This window comes from Taudactylus pleione, unplaced genomic scaffold (assembly GCF_031769625.1).
Source record: "Taudactylus pleione unplaced genomic scaffold, aTauple2 ptg000066l, whole genome shotgun sequence".
NCBI lineage: Eukaryota > Metazoa > Chordata > Amphibia > Anura > Myobatrachidae > Taudactylus > Taudactylus pleione.
Window position 1 is genome coordinate 34,627,777 of NW_028284468.1, and position 8,525 is coordinate 34,636,301.

Genomic DNA, 8,525 nt, shown 5'->3' on the forward strand with positions numbered 1-8,525 from the left:
TGGGTCTTTCCACTGTTCCGTTGGATCAACACATTCCCATTTTCGGACTGGATGGAGTACTGGTCTCCAATGGTTTCATCAAATTCAAGTCACATCCCATTAATTTTTCCACCAGTCTTTTACATTCGGAGGTCATCTCTTTCTACCTTCTCCAGTGTCTTTCTTGGTCTCTCTTGGCTCAGGGATCATAATCCAGTTATTGATTGATCCTCTGGGGAAATCATAAAATTGAATCCTGCGTGCCATTCTCAATGTCTCACTTTACCTATTCAGATGATTCAACCTGCTGTTCCTGAAATGCCTTCAGCTATACCTGTCCAGTATCAGGATTTTTCCATGTCTTCTCTAAACAAAAGGATGATGCTCTCTACCTCATCGTCCATATGACTGTGCCATCAATTTGGTCCCTGGCACTAAGTTACCAAAATGACAGTTATAGTCTTTATCTGTTCCCTAAAACAAAGCTATGGAAGAATACATTGGGGATGCATTAACTAATGATTTTATCCATCCTTCCAAGTCTCCAGTCGGGGCTGGGTTTTTTTTTGTAGAGAAGAAGGACGGTTCCCTCCATCCTTGCATCGACTTCAGGGGCCTCAGTAATATAACCATCAAGAATTCCTACTCATTACTGGTCATTTCACTCCTCTTTGATCAGCTACGTCAAGCCACTATTTTCTCAAAAATCGATCTACGGAGAGCCGACAACTTGATCCGGATTAAGAGTGGTGACGAATGGAAGACGGCCTTCAATACTCAATCAGGACACTATGAGGATTTGGTCATGCTGTTTGAGCTTTCCAATGCCCCATCAGTTTTTAGGATCTAATGTTCTTCGTGAATTCCTGGGAGTCTTCGTGGTAGTATACCTTGACGACATTCTCATTTACTCACACCATCAACTTGTTCACCAGGTACTGCAAAAATTGCCTGAAAACCATTTTTTCGCTGAATTGGAGAAGTGCAATTTCGACGTCACTCAAATATATTTTCTAGGCTACATCATATCTTCCCAGGATTTTCCTGATAAGAGCAAAGCGATTCTGGAGTGTTCCAACCAATTACCCTTAAAGCTATTTAGCTCTTCCTCGGTTTCGCTAATTATTACCGAGGATTCATCAAATCAATCTCTACTATTGTGGCACCCATTGTGGAGTTGACCAAAAAGGAAACTGACACCTTCAACTGGTCATCCAAGGCTGTCCAAGCCTTTGAAAATCTTAAGGCTGCTTTTACACATGCTCCTGTTCTCCGTCATCCTAATCCGGATCTGCCATTCATTCTGGAAGTAGACACTTCTGAGGTAGGAGACAGAGCTGTTTTGTTTAAAAGGAATCCTCTTGACAACAAATTGCACCCCTGTGCTATTTTCTCCTGTAACTTCACCACTGCGGAACGTGATTATGATGTGGGTAATCGGGAGTTACTCGCTATTAAATATGATTTTGAGGACTGGAGGCACTGGCTGGAGGGGGCCAAGCATCAAATTACTGTTCTTACTGACCATAAGAACTTATCATACATCGAGTCTGCTAAAAGATTGAATTCCAGACAGGCACATTGGGCGTTGTTTTTCACTCGTTTTAATTACATAATTTCTTTCTATCCTGGGTAAAGAAACATTAAGGCTGATGCACTTTTCAGAAACTTTGTACCGATTCAACAAACTAGCTTTGTACTGATTCAACAAACAACTATTTCCAATGAACCCCTTGTTCCCAATTCTCGCATTCATTTTGCTCTCACCTGGAATTTGGCTGAGCTCATTCTGGCCTTTCTGTCAGAAACTCCAACGGGCAAGCCTCCTGATCTTTTGTTTGTTCCGGAAAGCTTTAGAAAGTAAGATTTGTTGGACTTCCATTCTCGACAAGCTTTTGGTCATCCCAGCATTAGCAAGACTCTGGACTTATTATCCCTCTCAGTTTAGTGGCCTTCTCTGACCAAAGATGTCTATGAGTTTGTCCTAGCATGTGAGGATTGTGCCCAAAATAAGATGCCTCAGACAGCCCCTTCATGTCAGTTGCTACCTCTCTCTATACCTAAGAGACCTTGGACTCACATTGCCATGGACTTTATTGTCCATCTCCCAGTTTCTGCTCGATGCACCATTATCTGGACAGTGGTGGACTGCTTCAGCAAAATGGCACACTTCATTCCTTTGCCTAAATTGCACACTGCCAAAGAACTCTCTGTGTTGTTCCTCCAGCTTATATTTCGCCTGCATGGATTGCCTGTGGACACAGTGCCGGATTGGGGAACACTGGCCCTGATTCAGAGCCGGACGCTCTGACAGAGCGCTCACTCTGAATCAGGGCCGTCCTTCTTAATTTTTAGAACGGCCTCCTGGCCGCTCGTATAGCTGTGGGTGGCCACCCACAGCTATAGCAAGCAGCCAGGAAGATGGTCGCGATGGTCAAGACCATCGCGACCATCGGGCTTGCGACAAGACCCTTGTGGTAGGGTCTCATTGCCGCAAGCCCTGGAGTGCTTTCGGCTCTATCAGAGCCGAGAGCACTCCGACTGACATCACTTGTGATGTCAGTGGGTCCGGCCCCAGACGGTAGGCATTCCCATGGGTACGCCTCCATCTGGGCAGCCACGCCCCCGGCACGCCCATCAAAGGGGGCGTGCTGTCACTCACCATCGACAGCACGCCCCCTTTGGTACGAGTCCCAGAGCGACGGCTTGCCCGTCGCTATCCGGGTCTCGCGCATGCGCACGACGGAGCCGGCTCTGTCGTGCGCATGTGCACTGGGCCAACATTGACCCGCTTGCGAGCGCTCAGCGCTCGCGAGCGGGTCTGAATCAGGCCCACTATTTGTTGCACAGTTCTGGAGAGCCTTCTGTTCCTCTTTAGGCATCTGCCTCAGCCTTTCTTCAGGATATTTACCTCAATCCAATGGGCAAACGGAATGCGCCAACCAATCTCTGGAACAATATTTATGCTGCTATGTCTCCAAATGCCATAATGACTGGGTTTCTCATCTGCCTCTTGTGGAATTTGTATTTAACAACTCGTGTCATTCAGCATCTTCAGTCTCTCCTTTCCATTGTGTAAGTGGTCAACATCCCAGAGTGAATTCATTTAATTCCAGTCTCTCCAATTTCCCTGATTCACCTTCTGATTCTCTGCTCCATTGCATTTGGAGCAAGGTGCATCAAAGTCTTCGTAGAGATTCTCTCCACTCCAAAAAGTCAGCTGACAAGCATCAGAGTTCATGTGCATTCAGGAAGGGTGATTTGGTTTGGCTCTCTACCAAAAACATCAAGCTTCGCCAACCTACTTATAAATTGGGTCCGTGATTTATTGGTCCTTTTCGCATCATTGCTCAGGTGAATCTAGTGGCCTTCAAGCTTCAATTACCCAAGTCTCTCCGTGATTAATAACACTTTTCACTGTTCACCTATTTAAACCAGTCTTCAGCTCTGTCAAATTCAGACCCAAATTTCCATACAGACCTGCTTCAGTTGTCATCCACGGTCAGTGTGAGTTTGTTATCGAGAAGTTCTTGAATTCTAAGATTTCCAGAGGTCGTTTGCACTTTGCGGTCCACTGGAAGGGGTATGGCCAGGAGGAATGTTCCTGGGTCCCTGAGAGTGCTTTACATGCTCCAAGACTGAAGAATACTTTTTACTGAGATTTTCCTGACAATCTGGGTTATGGGTGTTCTGCAACCCCGCATCAAGGGGGGGTACTGTTACAAGTCACGGTCGTGACTTGTTTCCCTCCAGCAATATACCTTCATCTACCAGTGTTTCTCCTGGAGTCCTTCCGTTGGTTGCTATATGATCCAGATGCTACAGGATGTCACGTGTGAATCACAACACAGCGTGATTGGATCCTTATTTGTACATGCTGGTCTTTTGCTGCATCGCCAACTATAGCATTTTCTTCTGGATCCCTCAGCTCTGCTGCATGACCTGTGTCTGTTATTGCTCCTTATTCCAATTGGACTCTCATTTACCAGCTTCCACGCTGCTCCAGCTCACCAAGTCGTATTCTCGGCTCTCAAGCCACACCACCGCCTCTCAGGCTGCAGCCCCGGCTCTCAAGCCACACCACTGCCTCTCAAGCCCCACCATTGGCTATCAGGCTGCATCCCTGGCTCTCAAGCCGCACCACTGACTATCAAGCTGCACCGACTCTCAAAGTCAAATCACCTGCTTACAAGGCTGCATCATTGGCTCTCAAGCTGCACCACCGGCTCGCAAGCCGCTCTGGCTCTCAAGCCGCATCACCTGCTCACAAGGCCACATCATCGGCTCTCAAGTCGCACCACCATCTCTCAAGCCGCATTGGCTCTCAAAGCAGCATCACCTGCTCACAAAGCCGCACCACCGGTTCTCAAGCCGCATCATGTGCTCACAAGGCTGCATTATCGGCTTTCAAGCTGAATCACCAGCTCTCAAGTTGCACCACCAGCTCTCAACGTCACATCACCTGCTCACAAAGCCGCACCACCGTCTCTCAAGCCGCAGCACCGAAGGTCCTTCTGTATATCAAATCTATCCATGTTTTTACTTGGAGAGAAAATAAGGCCTTTCGAAAGTATTTCAATTTCTGTAGGACTGTGAATTTTGCTGGTCAAATTAATAACTTGAAGATCATCCGGTTTTATATTCTCTTGTATGGACGTCTCGCTCTGTGTGGGTATCTTTCCCATTCTCTTTTCTCTCTCCTTCGCGTGTTTCTTTCCTCCACATCTGATCTTGTTGAATCTGGAGGACCACGGTCTCCTGGGCCTTGACCTAAAAAATTTGCCCGCTGCTATTTATGTTGTGATGTATTTCTAGGCCCCTCTCCTTCTGATGATTTTATTTCAGATGAGCTATAATTATTAATATTATCCGCTTCCGATCTTTTTGGTCTCAGATTCCATTTTATAACTGTATTATGAACATAATCATTTTTATCTCTTATAAATTTATGCCTCTTCTGGCCCATGAGTTCGATCTAAAATGATCCAAATCATTCTTGTATTTCTCATACATTTTTTGGAACTCGTCCTCTTTCTCAATGGTTAAAGTTTATCACTCACTTTGTACATTTCTAAAGTGTAGTGTTACAAGAGATTTGTGTTATGTTTAATTAATATGTCCATAAGTTCTCTTGAGCATTTCAATAAAACTATCTGCCATTATTTTCTGAGTTCTTCTTCTAATTCAAAAGAAGGGAATAGTTTAGGACTAAGGCCACGTGGTGTCATGTCAAATTTCATATAATTTTCAAAGGTTGTCTAATTCCAGTATGCTTTAGTTTGTTTATGCAAGAGCTTTTTAAGTTCAATCAAATTCTCCGACTAATGTTTTGATTTCCCTGTAATATTGCAATCTCCAAAAACAGAAGAGCCCTGTCCTTTATTCCATCTCTCTCTTCTATTATCAAGATCTCTACTTAAGCTAAATCTCGTCATTTTCTGCTCCAATAAACAAGAGTACCTGTTTTTAGAGATTCCCAAAGGTAAATCACAAATAGTCATGGTATGAATGGAAAAAGCTAAATTTTTTATTTCCAAAATTATGAATCTTGTGCTGGGAGAAAGAAAAGTTGCTTAGATCAACTTATAGAAATATGGATTGCATAGAAAAAAAAAAGATGCTCCCGCACCAAGGTATTAAATAAATAATGATAACAAAATGAGGATATCCATTATTATTTTTTCCAACAAGTATCAATTATATTGAAATATTATTGGTGCTACCTACTGATTCAAATATGCAAATCAGAATAAAACATAAAAAAAGAGAGGCTCAGTTTCATTAAGGTGTACTCAGATCATTAATTTACACTATATCTAAAAACTATTTTTATTAGGTATGCATTAAAAAGAAAACCACAACAAGTATCCTCTTGTTCATATATATCACAAGAGTACTAATGTCCTACTCCAGTGGTGCCCAAACTGTGGCCGCAGCACCCTGTGGTGTGTCGGGACACCTGCAGGTGTGCCTCAGATTGGTGGTCCATCACAAAATCAAATTCTTTATGGTCAATGTAATGTAAATATGTGCACAAACAGAAGCACAAACCTGTACATCACTATATAACCAAACCTAAGGATGACAGGTAAGCACAATTTATATCACTGTACTACAGGTTGAGTCTCCCATATCCAAATATTCTGAAATACGGAATATTCCGAAATACGGAATAATTTTGGCATGACTGAGATAATGAAACCTTTGAATTTTGATGGTTCAATTTACACAAACTTTGTCTAAGGCACAAATTATTAAAAATATTGTGTAAAATTACCTTCAGGCTGTGTGTATAAGGTGTATATGAAACATAAATGAAATTTCATGTATGTACACAAACTTTGCTTGAGCCACAAAAATATTGAAAATATTGTATACAATTACTTGCAGACTGTGTGTATAAGGTGTATATAAGACATAAAAGCATTCTGTGTGTATATTGGGTCCCATTCCCAAGATATTTCATTATGATATGCAAATATTCCAAAATACGGAATATTCCGTTATCCAAAAAACCCCTGGTCCCAAGCATTTTGGATATGGGAGACTCAACCTGTACTTCACTATATTTTTTTTCTGAGTTTGTCAATAACAAACTTTTGGCTTAGGGGTTCCATAAAAACAAAGCTGATGCACTAGGGCGCCGTGATTCAAAAAAGTTTGTGAACCACTGTCCTACTCTATTTATTTATTGAGTAAAGTAAAAAATGTATATCCTTAAATAAGGTCACCAAGTGAAATAAAAAATCCATAGAGATGTAGAGTGATAAAGAAAATATTTTTTTTTGTGAATAAAGAGATATTAAAAAACTCGGCTGTGTGCTGTCTTTATTTGTACATATAATGTAGTATTTCCACTGTGTGTATCTTCAAAATAAATCTGTTATTTCAAGCTTGATATATTTGTTGCAAGATCACTTAAGATGCAAGTGTATCAAAATTACTATCTTCACTCTCTCATCCAGAGATGTAACGATCATATTCCGGGTGTAGTAAATTGCTACAAACTGTGTATATATGTATAGTGATATTTATTTGTTATATTTATTTAACCAATAAAGTCATGTGTCTTTTATTTGTTTAGGCTACCCAAAATATTTAGTACTTAACGAAACATCTAATCTCCATTACTGAATAAAATGCTGCTCAAATGTCTATGATCTTAAAGCTTAAGGTGATGGCACTATACATTATCTACATGCCTGTCTATTATAATGACTGCTGCACCACCCAAAAAGCGTGTGTATTTACAAAAATTGTTGTGTATATAATATGGCTTTCTATTACTCTATCTCATTGTATTTCTACACACATATATCCTGCTATTAGGATATATAATCCTTATTGAGCATGATACATTTTCATTAAAAGCAACTTTGTGAAGGAGCTATGTTCATATGTTTCTTTGTAGTGTCCTTTCAATTAATTGTTCCCATATATTTGACACAGACAATTTATTTATCAAAAACACAGTTAAATTAATCCTGGGTTATCCAATAATTTGTTCCCCAAGTACACAGTTAAGCTAATAAATAATAGTCCTCCATGGGATACATAAGATGTCCAGTTTTATATGTATAAATACACTTGTCCCGCAACAAGGGAAAGAGATGTTTTTATAGCCCCCTGTGTACTAATTAGTTGGATATACCATGCTGTTATTGCTCACCTATGTCCTCCAACATAATTCCACTATAGTGGAATCACTTAAGGGGATTCCGAAGGGAGAATACATCAGAACCAAGAGGAATTGATCTGAAAGGGGACTTTCGAACAAAGAGCCAGAGAACTCGAGACTAAGTTAACAAAAAGAGGATATAAGAAAGGAATGTTAAATATCAAGCATTACAGAAACATTACCATGTGTTTAGCCACAGATGAAGATCTTAGGTAAGGAATTGGTAATACAATTGATATGAGTTTGAGAAAATCACCTAATCTCCGAGACAAGTTGGTCCATAGTCATTTTAACAATAAAAAAAAGAGGCAGCGCTAATGTAAAGGGCTGTTTTAGATGTGGAAGTTGTAAGGCCTGTAATTTTGTACAACCTACAAAGCACTATCCAAATAGACATAAGAAAAATGTTGAGATATGTGATTTTATTAATTGCTCAACACAGCCTGTAAAGTGACAGTTAGGAGTCGATTGGTTGGTGCTATTTACCCCCAATATTATGTCTCTCCAAGCTTTATTAAATCTCCCCCCAAAACGCTCTGCTCCTGGACTTCCCATCTAATGTATGATTGCACCCACCTGTGTTGAACTAGGTAATAGATTAGACAGGTGTTTCACCACAGGTGACTGCAATCATATATTAAGAGGGAAGTCCAGGAGCAGGGTATTTTGTACCTAATGGAATGGGTCAGGTCTGAGTATACCTAACTGGTGCCAGAAAGTAGTTCCCCCCTCCTATGCAGCACCATCTCATCAGTGATATTTGGTAAGATGGCGCCGCAACGTGAAATCAAAGACCCTGCACTGTGCCAGAGCCTTTGCTGTCTCGTGCGCACATGGGGGGAGATGTACGAAGCCCAGAAACGGTATC